This window comes from Netta rufina (genome assembly GCF_964035555.1).
Source record: "Netta rufina genome assembly, chromosome: W".
Taxonomy (NCBI): domain Eukaryota; kingdom Metazoa; phylum Chordata; class Aves; order Anseriformes; family Anatidae; genus Netta; species Netta rufina.
In genome coordinates this window covers 3,648,868-3,663,032 of record NC_140139.1, presented here as the reverse complement: position 1 = coordinate 3,663,032, position 14,165 = coordinate 3,648,868, and the positions used below count along the sequence as shown (strand labels likewise).

General features: G+C 45.7%; 1 protein-coding gene across 2 annotated transcripts in view; it reads left to right on the top strand.

Annotated features, from left to right (window-relative positions):
- Window positions 1-3,232: 3,232 nt before the first annotated feature.
- LOC311220814 (ubiquitin-associated protein 1-like) overlaps window positions 3,233-14,165 on the top strand; it is a 76,325-nt gene continuing 65,392 nt past the window's right edge. Inside the window, exon 1 of one of the 2 annotated variants that reach the window (XM_084304425.1) lies at window positions 3,233-3,371. The gene's annotated coding sequence lies outside the window, so the exon portion shown is untranslated. The remainder of the gene's footprint in view (window positions 3,372-14,165) is intronic. The other variant, XM_084304427.1, reaches the window with a different exon arrangement.

The following is a 14,165-nucleotide window of genomic DNA, read 5'->3' as shown; positions in this document are numbered from 1 at the left end:
AGGCCAATTGAACCAGAAGAGAATGCCTTCGCAATATTCTCTGCAAGATTTATAAACAATTTTTTAGCAATGGTTGGAATCCCATATCTAGAATATTTCACCCAACTTATTATTCCACATGGTGTATAATAATCGTCACTAGCAGCATCACACACATCAAATTTGATTGATCAAAGTAGATAACCAATCCTCTAGGAATCTTTCCCACCTATTATTTCGATCACTACAATTAGAATCCAATGGGGGAAGCTATGCCCTGATATAATTCAAGTTCTTTTAAGCCTAACTTTCAAATCTCCAGGAGTAGACTCAGTCTTCAAAGTTCCTGTTATGGGTCCCTTTTCACCTGACCCATCCTGGAACCTTCAAAGAAGTTCCGAATCCCTGGCACCCTCAAAGAGGTTCCGAATCCCTGGCCGAATCCCTGGAACCTTCAAATAAGTTCCGAATCCCTGGAACCCTTAAAGAGGTTCTGAATCCCTGTCTGTGTCTGTGTCTGGAGGTGTCTTGCAAGTGGTTAACCCACCCACGAATTCCTAGAGCAATCGTTTCGGTCCTTAACCGGCCGAGTCCCTCACAGAAGACTGGAACCGCGGTTAGAAGACCTCCGCACTGACTTCGGAACTAAGTTCTGTCTCAGTCACACCCTTATACACGGTCACACAGCTGAATCCCACCCAACCGAACGGTATCTTCGTTCAGGTCTTTGCGCGCAGGATTACGGGTCACAGAGGGAGAGCTCTTGGTTCTTTACTTGCCTCTTATCTTCGAAATCTTGTTGGACTCTAGCACCACTATCGGCAAGGGCCACTGTGTGGGGCGCCTCCCTTTACTGGTCGCAGATCCAAAGTTCAAGAAGATCACGTCAGGGTCACCAATTTGTTATAAATGAAGTCTCAACTCAATCTGAATTTAGTAATATTTATAAAAGGCAAGTAAACAGAGCTGGATGCACAGGCAGTCTATGCTCTACCAACACGCACCAACGAACATCGAACATTCTAAATATATACATATGCACAATCAGAAAAGGCAACTGTTATAAATGAGGTCTCATCTCAATCTGAATTTTGTAATATTTATAAAACAAATATTTCTAAAAGGTATAAAAGGCAAGTAAACAGCGCTGGGTGTGCGGGGAGTCTACGCTCCACCAACACGCGCACACAAACATCAAACATTCTAAATATACAGAACATTGCTTTACATACTAAACGCAAGTATGCCTATACATACGTACAATCAGGAAAGGTAACAAACAATCCTTTAAGTTCCATAACTTACTAAAATCGAGTACACCTATACATATTCACGATCAGAAAAGGTAACAAACAATCCTCCAAGTTCCACGACTCAACAGTCTCCATTTTCCATTCCTTTTGAACAATATGTCTCACTTTAAGTTGTCAAGCAACTCGGCCTTCAGGCCTTATGTATCCCGTTCTTCCCAGATCGAAGAAAACCATATCCATCTCCTTTTCAAGGCCAATAGGGCCTGGGTCAAAAGGCACGTCCAGGTCACCAGGGGGCGAAACAGCAAAGGCCTTCGATGGCTGTAGCAGCAGAGGGGCCCATGGCATAGCAGTTGGATCAGTAAAGGAGCCCACAGCTCCCTCACTATCTGGCATATTTCAGGATCATAAACTGTCTGATTGTTAATAAGGAGAATAAGCTGTAAGGTTACCAGGACAGTCTTTGTTCCTAAGGACGTATGATTCCCCATAATGCACAACTGCTTACCAGCAAGGGGCAGTTGTGTGCGCGGGTCCGCTTCTCTCAGCTTGAGCTTCTTCCCAGCTCCGGTGTGCCCATTTCCAGCGACTTTCTGTACGAGCTTCTTTGAGCAGTTTGCTGAGTTTGGCCAAACCTATCTTCATGAGGCGATCAAAGTGCCTGTTCCCGTCCTGGTCTCCGTTCTGCTGGCCTGTTCCTCTTCACTCCTTTTTCCTGCTTCTTTATTGATGATGTAACTTCATCGTGTTGCCTTTTATCTTGAGGACAGGCTCCTTTCTTATACCCTTCTCTCCACAGCAGTTCTTTTCAAAACAACTTTTCATTGGTCAAACAACTTTGCATGTAACAGCAACAGGAAACACCCAGAAACATCCATGCCTTAATGGCTGGAGAACAAGAAACCAGCTGGAGAACAAGAAACCGGAGACCGCATGGAGTCTTTTGAATCACCCTTCTTTGTTCCCTCTAAACTCTTTTACATTCCTGATGGCATCATCGTTAAGAGTCTGATGTTATCATCAACCATGGAGCTTTCCGACCCCCATGGCCACACTCCCACATCTCCCCCTTCTTTATTAATATCAACCATTTTCTTGACACGAAATATTATTCCATATATAACAAACTGCTAGACCATTCCTTTGCAAGACACAAGAACTATATACATTAACCACTCTGTTTTTCTTAGACTTGTGGTTATACAAGGGTATGTAAGACAGAAGGTCACATTTCATCATGCGGCCCTAGCATTGTTCCATATTGACACGAATCAGATGAACATATTTCACACTGTCTTAAGAAACTGGCAGAAACTGGTCCTGCCGATGGACAAGAGCCAAGGAGCAACTGAGTCTGCGCAAAGACAAGAGGTCAGCTAGCGGTGACGAGGAAGAGTCATCAACCTTCATCCCCACGACCGCCGATGATCACCACCAGGATACATTGTGCAAGCGCAGATGGGAGGAGTTTATGGACTCCTTGGAACTAATTTTAATACGAAGCGGGTTATGCATATGTATAGGCGTATTGTGAAACTTCATGCATATGTAACTCTTTGCTGCATATAACCAAGGCAAGTTGCCTCGTCAGGTGCGCACGACTTTGGTGGGACTACTCCCCCGTGCTGCCCAGCGCTGAATAAACATACCTACTTTAAATTTTACTGATTTTCTGCAAGTCAACTCAGCCTCGGGGACAAGGTGCCCTGTTGTATCACCAAACTTCCGCATTTCAGGGCAACCAAAGGGCAGATGGAGGTATTTACGGTTATTTATTCCTTTATTAAACCCGAGGTGGCTGTACTTTTTATTATGTGTGCTTTTAGCGTCTGTGCCTCTAGCAAGAAAACCTAGTAGTCCCCCACGCCGCTCAAGAGAGCCCGGCCTCCGCTCCCTCCCACCCCGCCCCGCCCCGCCGCTATTTCACCGCCGCCATCCCTCTTCCCACCCCGCCTCGTGGCGTCACCGGCAGTGTGACGCTAGCGAGTCACCGGGGCGGAGGCGGCGGTCAGGCAGACAGATAAGATGGCAGCGCTCGGTGGTGGGGCCGGCGGCGGAGGGGTGCGGCGAGCCTAGCCTAGCGGCCAGCGACGAGCCTAGGGGCCAGCGGTGGGCGGCCGGCCGTCTGGGGGCCGCAAGGTAACGGTTAAGGTTGAGGGAAGGGGAAGGGTGTGTGTGGGGGGGTCCGTCGCCGTTATGGGGCCGGGGGGGTGGGGAGGTGGGGATCCGTCGCCGATATGGGGCCGGAGGGGGGGGGGTGCCGATTGCTTGCTTGGGGGGGCTCTTGGGAACATGCGGTGGAGGGGAGCGGGACGGCAGTGCTGCCTGGCCCGGGGCGAGGCAGTGCGTGTGCTCAACCCCTGGGGAGTTCGCCTTTCCGGAAGCTATGAAATCCAAGTGAACAGAAGTAATCTTCTTTCCTCCAGTACCGAAATCCTTGTTGGAGAGCTCCCAGCTTCTGTTTTGGGGGTTTGGGGGTCAAGTGTTTGGCTTCCTCTTCCCTATGCCGCTCCTGATTTTATATTTCCACTGTATTATCTTGAATCTTTATACGCTGAAGAGTTAAAGTCTTCTTTATAGGTGGTAGTCCTCTGTGGGAATAGAAGTGTTTTTGCGGAGTTACATTCCTTAGAGTAAAGGAATGTGGTATTGAGATATGCTTGAAGGGATAAGAAAGCTTAGCAGGCAACCTTGTAAAATGCAGACAACCAGAATCCTTAGGACAATTAGGTGAAAAATCACGGTGTTAAGTCAGATACATGAAGAAACATTACCACTTCAAAGTGTAAAAACATCAAAATAAATTTGAAATTTAACAGGCCGGGAACTGAAGGCCATGCATGGTCTGTGAAGCATCAGATAGACTGTGAATCTGGATTACCCACTCAATGGGGAAACAGGGGAGGGTTCTGTCATCAAAAGGTATATGAACTGTGTTTTGGAATTAGTAGGCGCTCTCTCCTGCTTGTGGGGCACCCGCCATTGCAATCATGAATAAATTACTACTTCACTGAGATCCTCGCCTGAGCCTAAGTTATTGGCTACGGAGTGTTTCTCACAATTTGGGGGCTCGTCTGGGATCCAGTCACCTACTGGGGAGCCCCATTGCCGCAGCAGCAGGAAGGCATGCCCCGCTGATTTCAGCGGTCCTGTGCATCGACAGTGGAGTCTCTGCAGAGAGCTGACAGAGGGCCCGAGACTGGTTAAAGAGGCAGGATCCGTGAAGTAGTGGGGGAAGTAAGAAGGTAGGCACTTTGGGGTTTAAGAATTGACCCAGTAACTCTGTGCACAGACCAAGGTAAGAAATACTAAGTATTGCCTTGGGGGTTGGGTGAGACTCTGTGTGATGCGTGAGTGAGACGTACTTTTGTATGAAGCGAGTGTGGAGTCCTGATCCGCAGTTCTGTAGCTCTGTGAGGGGTGCGGCTGGAGATGGACGAAGTGTGAGATAAGGGAGAGAAAGGAAGAGTCTCGGGAAATTTGGTGTATGGTAAGCCCTTGCACGGTGAAGTGTTTGGCAGTACACCCCCATTTTCCAGAATCAGAACGTTAGTGTGTGGTACCCTGCAGGAGGGAAATTTCTGTAGCAGCACACCAACAAGGGCTAGGAAAAATGGGAAATATGAGTTCCAGGGGACAGGGAGGTATCCCTGGGGGAGTGCCTACTGACAGTTCTTCCTGAAGAATGATAAGAAATTGGAAACATAATCTCAAAATTAGAGGAGATGATAAAAGAAAAAATTAGTCAAATATTGTGTATCAGTCTGGACAAAATTTCCAATTAAGGAAACAGCAGTATTTTGGCCAAAGTATGGGTCTGATGAAAATTCAGGCTTTAAATTTATATGTAAACAATAAGATTCCTTTTTTGGAGAAGGAGTCAAGTTATGCTCCCTATAATCCTAGTATTGCACCGGTGGCAGCAGCAGTCGCTCCAGGAAGGGAGACGGGAACTGCAATTAACACTGTCCCTAGAGAAGAGTGCGCTCTAGGCTCTGGCAAGAATTAGCACAAGGTAGAAGAGATACTGAGAACTTTGCCCTCCCTGGTAGGCAAAATTATTGTGGTTAGTAACGGTCCTTCCCATTCAGGCCGGAGTTGACTCTTTCCAGGTCCGAATGAGGACCCAATTTCCTGGGTGATGGTGGTAAATGGGGAATTCCAAAGGTGGGGTTTACCAACAGCCCATGGGTCCTGAGAGATGACAAAGAAGAGGACAACCCCAGAATACAGTTCGTAAGAAAACTCTCTCGTTTTGAATTGTGGTATCTCATCCCTTCTGCCCAGATAGGGCAATCCAAACAGCATCTCATATGGTGAAATTCCTATATCCTTTCTTGGTGCTGTTTGAACCTGTAGGAGTAAGCATTTTACCCAAGGAAGTTGGGTTTCTAACACTAGTTTAGTTAATTGCTTCTTTAATGTCTGATTCATTCGCTCCACCTTCCCAGAAGGGGAGGGGTGTCAGGGGTGTGTGAAAATCCCACTCAGTCTCCAAGGCCTGCTTTAACCCTTGCAGTAAAGCTTACACCCATCCAGTCACGCGGTCAGTTAGGACAAAACTAACTCAGTGAAGTCTACCTGTATACTTTGGAAAAAGTCGAATCCCTGGCTCCCGTCCCCCTCTGGGTGGGTTACAGAACACCTTTTTATTTACCTTTTGACATATGGTACATCCTCTGCATATGTGCTTCACTGAAGTGTATATTCCTACACAGACATACTTTCTTAGCGCAACATCACACATTGCTTGCACCTCCCGATGACTCTTGATTGTTGCAGGAGGCAGGGCCGAAAGCACAACAGACACCAGTACGGTCAGATCATGCTCCATTTTATTGCCTGAATAGCCTAACTTTTATAGTGAACTTAAAAGGGGCAGATGGTGTTTCACACAAGATTATTGGTCAAAAGCACTCAGACAAACAACTACAAGAAAACAACCCCACCTGCAAGAAGACAACCCCCTTGTGATTAGCAGTCACGTAGATCTTGTCCTTGAAGCCAGCTGCTGGCAACAATATTTTTAATTCCTCAATCGGGCGATAAAGGAACATCATCATGGGAACTCCTTGTAGTCCTGGTAGCTTGGGTTTGCTCAGCTGCAGCAAGTCATGGCCTCCTTGCTGTTTCAAAAATCCCTCAACAATTCCCCCTTTTTCTTTTTGAGCAAACCAAGCCTGACATAACAGTTTTGCAAGTAATCCTTTAACCACATTTATTACAATACAACACGCAATGATGATTAACACCACAACAAACAGAATCCTTAATCTGTCTTTGATTAATTCCAGTAACCAACTAGGCATCATTTCAAGCAAATCAGTGAGCCATTGGTTGAAAGGATTAATATCATATTGAATCTTTCTCATGCGCTCTTTCAGGAAAGTAATGGATTTATGAATTTACTCACTGTGATCAGAAAGGTTTAAACAGCACATTCCCTCAAAGTCCTCACACCCATGCCCTTGAGCCAAAAGCAAGAAGTCAATAGCAGTTTGATCCTGTAAAAGCGCATGTCGCAGACTATTTTGATCTAGTAACATCTCCTCAAGTATTTCTGTCGTGGCATGGGCTTGCTTCTTGGCCCAGCATGCCAATTTTTCTAAATTATTAAGTGCGGCCACAGCTGCTGCTCCTGGAACGAAAATTGCCAATGCTGCTCTAGCTGCAACACCAAGCAACTCAACATTATCATTGCAATCTGGTGTGAGCAATGCCCATTTATGTCTGGTGATCTCACGCAACTGCGACAAGCTAGGAGCAAACATAGTAAGTTTACCTAAGTAACATGGACCTCCGATAGCATTCGCAGGGATACCTTGCCAGGCCCTATCCCCACAAATCAGAAAAACATCAGGAGGTAAGGCTATAGCTGTACGATTGTTCCAAATGCTATAGTTGTTACCCCTTGTCTCTGTGCCATAGGCCCCCAAACCCTGCCTAGCAGTGTCATTGTAACCACAGGTGTTACTTGTATTTCTGTACCCGTATGGCCCTTCTAAAGTCGCATTTGTCCATCTTGTTGGATTGTGTTTTTTGACAGAATTTAATCTTTGCTGTAAATTTCCGAACACAAAATATGTTTGAGTCCAATTCTGTGATGTGTTTCTGATCCTCTGAGACCCAACTGTAACTCTTGTGGATCCCAAGGCAGCGGGACAGTAAGCGAATTTATTAATTTAATTGAGCACACAGCTACAGATGAGGCACTGCAGCAATTGTTGGTAGCATACTGGCCAAAATCAGAAGTGTCATACACAGGTATACCTATGAGGCAAGTCCTGAATGGATCTGTGGACAATGCCATGGACAGATGAAATTCTGATATACCAGTCTGATCAGCCCATGTCACCCAGAGATTTTGTTGCGGCTCAATCTTGGTCACGAGCGCAAGCACTGCTGGCGGTATTAGAATCACCATCAGCAACTTCCCCATCCCTTGAGACATCTTGGGCGGCCTTCAAAAATTGGCTTGTTACCCAAACTGGTCCTGCTCAGCATACTGTGAGTCTGATACAATATTGCGTCCCGCGTCTATCCGCGTCTCTGTTCAGCATCTCACTGCGTAGCACAATCACACAGTCACACAAAGAGGCCTCTTGCACTTCTCATTCATACCACAAGAAAATATCGCTTAAAATGATTTGTCCACGGCTTCAGGAGGTCCTTGTCTACTGCCTTGGTGAGCGGCTGAGAGTGGAGACCCCTCCGAAGAAAATGCTGGGGGTGCACCTAGGGGCATCCGCTCCACAGTCGATCCCGCAGCTGAGCAGAGCGGCTCCTGGCGCAAGGAATGATGCTATTATAGTTTTGTATAATTGCACCAAAGAGATACATTGCAATAGGGAGCAACTGTGGCTTTGACGATTTGTTTCATGGTTTGTTTTTTTTCACAAGCAATTGAACCTTACACATGTTGTTGCTGTTACGCTTCCCAGGATATCTAATTCCTGTGGCTCTGCATGTGAATAATACAATACAGGTGCACTCGCTGCTCTACCGAAAATAACAGCTCCTTAAATTTTAGAAACAAGTTTTCCTTTGGGATATGTCTCAAATGCGCCCTCTCAATGCGCTGAGCAATGTCTATAGCATACTGCGAGTGATACAATATTCAAAGGTACTAGGTTTTTCTTTTTCTTTTAATGCGTCTCTCTGCGTCCCGCGTCTCACTTTTTTTTTTTGTCCATTATATTCAGAATCAATTATCCTCTGCAAAATAAACAATCTGGTTAAAGTTGTACTTGATCGACCTAACAGCAATACACTACAGTCATTCCCAATTGGTCCTTTGACATTCAATGGAACTTTATGAATGCGAGTACCCCACAAAGTGGTGTCTGTTACTGTGGAGACATCCACTCCAGCACTCCCTCTGGTTCTTGCTGAGAGGGTGTCCACGGTGGTAACCGTGGCAGCAGGGCTGCAGCATGGAATCTTACCCCATGGGCTGCAGGGGGACAGCCTGCTTCACCATGGTCCTCATCAAAGGCCACAGGGGACTTCTGCTCCGGCGCTTGGAGCACCTCTCCCCCTCCTTCACTGACCTTGGCACCTACAATGCTGTTCCTCACTCCTCTCACTCTCCCAGCTGCTATGAAGTGCAGCACTTTTGTTGTTATTGTTGCTTTCTCTCCCTTTCTTAAATATGCTCTTACAGAGGCGCAAGCAACATCACTTATTGGCTCGGCTCTGGTCAGCACCAGGGTCCTTACCTAACATGAAGCAGCTTCTAGATTCTTCTCACAGAAGACACCCCTATGGCCCCCTGTTACTAAAAGCTTGCCACGTAAACCCACTACATTCCACCCCTCGCCTTTCTGAAAAGCATATTTAGAATAATCACAATATACTCTTTACAGTTATCACAAACTTCACTTCCATCAAAACGAAAAGGAATTCCCCACACCAAAATGAAAATAACATCATTACAACACCGACGAGGTGGACAATTTACACACACCCCACCCCTCGTCCCTTCACCACACTAATATGAAACATATTCCTCACAATTGCTGCTTTCTTAAATTCTGCACAACTAATATGTTCATAAAAAAAAATCCATTCCATGTTTTGCCTGTTACTTCTCTTGACTGTCACCCTTATTTCAATTTCCTTGAGCCTGTTATAAATGAAGTCTCAACTCAATCTGAATTTTGTAATATTTATAAAAACAAATATTTCTAAAAGGTATAAAAGGCAAGTAAACAGCACTGGGTATGCGGGGAGTCTACGCTCCACCAACACGCACACACGAACATCAAACATTCTAAATATACAGAACATTGCTTTACGTACTAAACCCGAGTATGCCTATACATACGTACAATCAGGAAAGGTAACAAACAATCCTTTAAGTTCCATAACTTACTAAAATCGAGTACGCCTATACATATTCACGATCAGAAAAGGTAACAAACAATCCTCCAAGTTCCACGACTCAACAGTCTCCATTTTCCATTCCTTTTCTTGATTACATACTAGTCTCCATTTTCCATTCCCTTTGAACAATATGTCTCACTTTAAGTTGTCAAGCAACTTGGCCTTCAGGCCTTATGTATCCCGTTCTTCCCAGATCGAAGAAAAGCATATCCATCTCCTTTTCAAGGCCAATAGGGCCTGGGTCAAAAGGCACGTCCAGGTCACCAGGGGGCGAAACAGCAAAAGCCTTCGATGGCTGTAGCAGCAGAGGGGCCCATGGCGTAGCAGTCGGATCAGTAAAGGATCCCACAGCTCCCTCGCTGTCTGGCAAACCACACGTGTCTGACTGTGGTCCCACATGGCTCTTCAAGGCCTCAGAGACTGCTCGCCAGGTGCCGAGCAATCCCACTGCAACCTTGTCATTTTTAGTTGCAGAGTCCCACACCTTGACCTCAGTTTGGTCCCATATTTCAGGCTCATAAACTGTCTGATTGTTAATAAGGAGAATAAGCTGTAAGGTTACCAGGACAGTCTTTGTTCCTAAGGACGTGTGATTCCCCATAATGCACAACTGCTTACCAGCAAGGGGCAGTTGTGTGCGCATCTGCTTCTCTCAGCTTGAGCTTCTTCCCAGCTCCGGTGCGCCCATTTCCAGTGACTTTCAGTATGAGTTTCAGTCATGGTTTAATCTGGCCGGCAGCTTAACACCACACAGCCGTTTGCTCACCCTCCCCCCTCCCTCTCTGGGACGGGGGAGAGAAATGGAAAGTGAAGCCCATGAGTTGAGGTAAAGACAGTTTAATAAGACAGGAAAATAATAATAATAATAATAACAATAATAATACAATGGTGATAATAGTAATAATAATGTGTACAAACAAGTGATGCACAATGCAATTGCTCACCACTCACTGACCGATGCCCAGCCTAACCCCGAGCAGTCCGGCCCCCCTCCCCCAGCTAGCCACCCCTATATATTGTTTAGCATGACGTCAGATGGTATGGAATACCCCTTTGGCTAGTTTGGGTCAGCTGTCCTGGGTCTGTCCCCTCCCAGCTCTTGCTGCACCCCCACCCTGCCCGTTGGCAGGACAGAGCTTCAACTTCAAACAGCTCTGTCAATCACTACATACCACACCTTCTACACCTTCAGTAACCCTTTTTAACACTTCTTTTGATCCTTCTCCAGCCTGTACTTTGACCAAAATCTCAGTCATCGGCCAACTTAATTCCATACCTCTTTTCCCTCCAGGATGCTGAAACACCATATCAGTATATCGTATCCCATCCCATTTTCCTTCTCTCCTTCTTCCACTCCGGATATTCCTATTGTGAGAAACGCTCCGTAGCCAATAACTTAGGCTCAGGGGAGGATCTCAGTGAAGTAGTAATTTATTTGCGATTGCAATGGTGAGCGCCCCACAAGCAGGAGAGCGCGCATCTACTAGTTCCAAAACACAGTTCATATACTTTTTGATGACAGGACCCTCCCCTGTTTCCCCACTGAGTGGGTAATCCAGGTTCACAGTCTATCTGATGCTTCACAGACCATGTATGTCCTTCAATTCCCGGCCTGTTAAATTTCAAATTTATTTTGAGTTTTTTACTGTTTAAAGTGGTAATTACCTCTTTTGAAGAGGTAATGTTTCTTCAGTTATCTGACTTGACACCATGATTTTCACCTAATTGTCCTAAGGAGTCTGGTTGTCTGCATTTTACAAGGTTGCCTGCTAAGCTTTCTTATCACTGCAAGCATATCTCAATACCACATTTTTTACATTTAAACAATGTAACTCTGCAAAAACAACATTTTTATTCTCACCCTATTTGAAGCGGCCAGCCTGGCTGCAGTTAAAATATCTTAAAGCCTGTCCCTGCTAGGATTCAGGCTGCAACACAGGTGGCTTTCCTTGCCTGCCATTCCTTCATCTCTCTTCCTCTCCTTTCCATCCTGGCCCTGACTACCTGCTACACTGTCAATACCATTAGTTTCACTCTCTGCTTTTCCTTCTCATCTCCCCTCCGGACACACACCTTCAGGGCCTCCCGCAGGAGGACCCCCCAGTGACTGTTCACAACATCCCCCCACCCTCCGGAGCATTTTCCTTGTATCTTGCCAGTCATTAATCACACAATGAACTTTCAAGAGCCCTTGGGATACTGGCTCCTCAGGATTCATCCTTGAGTACTTTCATATCAAGCATATCTCAATACCACATTGTCCTTACCTTTAAACAATGTAGCTCTGCAAAAACAACACTTTTATTCCCACAGAAGCTACAGCTATGTGAATCACAAGTTTTAAAATCCTTTAGGAGAGGAGCACTTGGCTTTCAGTCTGTGGTAGTAGCTAGAAGAAAGCAGGGTTGAGAGAAATGCACTGAAGTGTGTAGAGACCCTGCCCCAGTTCATCGTGGACAAGTGGCTGCAGCACATGCTTGTAGTATGTGAAAACTGTGACTTTGCAGGTGGCCTGGCTGTCTTAGTAACAGCAGATCAAATTGGCATCTTAATTGCTACTCCCACAGAGATCTAGCAAAGTAGCAGGTTGTCTGACCCTGTGATCTGGGCCCAAAAGGTGTAGCTGGCTTCATGCTCTGCAGTCTGATCTCCTCCTCTGTGGTGCTGTGACCAGTAAAGCCCTTTCAACACCAGTAGTTCATGTACAACTGTACTGTCTGGTTTTGTGGCTTTGCCCTCAGCCTTCCCGAATGCCCTCTGAGAGGGCAACAGAGCTCAGCACTGTTCCATCTCCTTCCCTCTTTGAAATCTCCATGTGTTGTTTCCTTCTGAGAAGCAGCTGTCGGCTGGTGCCGAAGCTAGCTCAGTGGCCGAGAGGAGCGCTTTGGGGCATACGTCCAATGCCTAGAGAGAGGTTGTGATATATGGAATAATATTTTGTGTCAAGAAGGTGGTTGATGTTAATAAAGAAGGGGTAGATGTGGGAGTGTGGCCGTGGGGGTCGGCAAGCCCCATGGTAGGTGATGACATCAGACTCTTAACGATGAGGCCATCAGGAATGTAAAGAGTTTAGAGGGAACAAAGAAGGGTGACCCCCTTGCTGTCTGGGGTTGCTTGTTCTCCAGCCATTAAGGCATGAAAGTTGCTGGGGGGTTTGCTGGTTGGAACTGTTAAAATTTGTTGTTTAATGTTATATGATAATTATATTATTAGCGTGGTTTCAAGGGTTAACGAAACGCGGGAAAAGCAATCACGTTTTGTTGCTTTTTCGGAACCTTGTGGAGGGCAGAGCATGTGCAGAAGAAGAGGGAGGCAGTCAAAACTGCCAAGATCCAGGAACAAAAGGTTGCTAGAGGTGATGGGGGGAAACCCTGAGCCTTCATCCCCATGACCCCCAATGACCACCACAAAGAGAATTATAATACAAAGCGGGGATAGGTTATACATATGTATAGGCATAATTGAGTTTCTTATGCATATGTAAAAGCAATGTTCTATATATATTTAGAAAGTTCGATGGTTGGGTGTGCATGTTAGTAGAGCATAGACTCCCCACACACCAAGCGCTGTTTACTTGCCTTTTATAAATATTACTAAATTCAGATTGAGTTGTATCTTCATTTATAACAAGGGTGAGACATGCAGCGAGAAACCTGACACACACCAAGCAGAGTGATGTGCAGCTCTTCTGTGTAAAGTGTATGGGAACAAAAATGTTGTTTTTGTGCAGAGTTACATTGTTTAGAAGGAGGGGGCTGCCACAGTTTCCCACCCTCCCACTCACAGCCCCCGAACCTTGCCATCAAACCCAATACAGTGGGGAACAGCTAGGCCATTACTGACCTGTAAAGTATCAGGGATTAAATTAACTAATGAAACCCTAAAAAGTGATGGGGGTAGAAGGGGCTGGGATAACAGTGCCACTTTTGGGGGATACCAAGCTGAGACTAGGGGATAAAATGTTCACTGGTTAATTATTGTATGTACCCAAGGCAGGGACTAACTTGTTGGGAAGGGATTTGATGATGAAATTGGGCATTCAACTAGTAAATTGTTAGACTGGAATAACAGTGTTATTAATGGAGTGCTCTCTGGCCTTGAGAGCAAACATACATGTATATTCACCTCTGACTGGAAAGACCCTGAAATGGGGGCGGAAGCAACAATATAGGTGGACAATTTTACCTCAGGGGTTTACAGGGCCACCTATCTATTTGGGTCAGTTTAAATAACAAAAGATTTTGGAGCAATTACAACCTCCGAAGGAGGTATTAATGTTAACAAATATGTGGATCGTTTTCTATTGTCAGGACAGGAGAAAAGAGTTGTGAAGAAAGCTACTAACAAGCTATTCAACTTTCTGGGAAAGCAGGGCTTGGGAGTATTGAAAAATAAATCACAATATGGAGAAAGTGTCGGATAACCCGACCGAAAGCCCCGGGACAAACGGACACAACGACCAGCTTTCTGTGCCGTAAGCCAATTTATTGCTGCGTGACAGTATCTTATATAGTGTCAAAGCGTCCCACCCAGGAACCCAGGACCCCA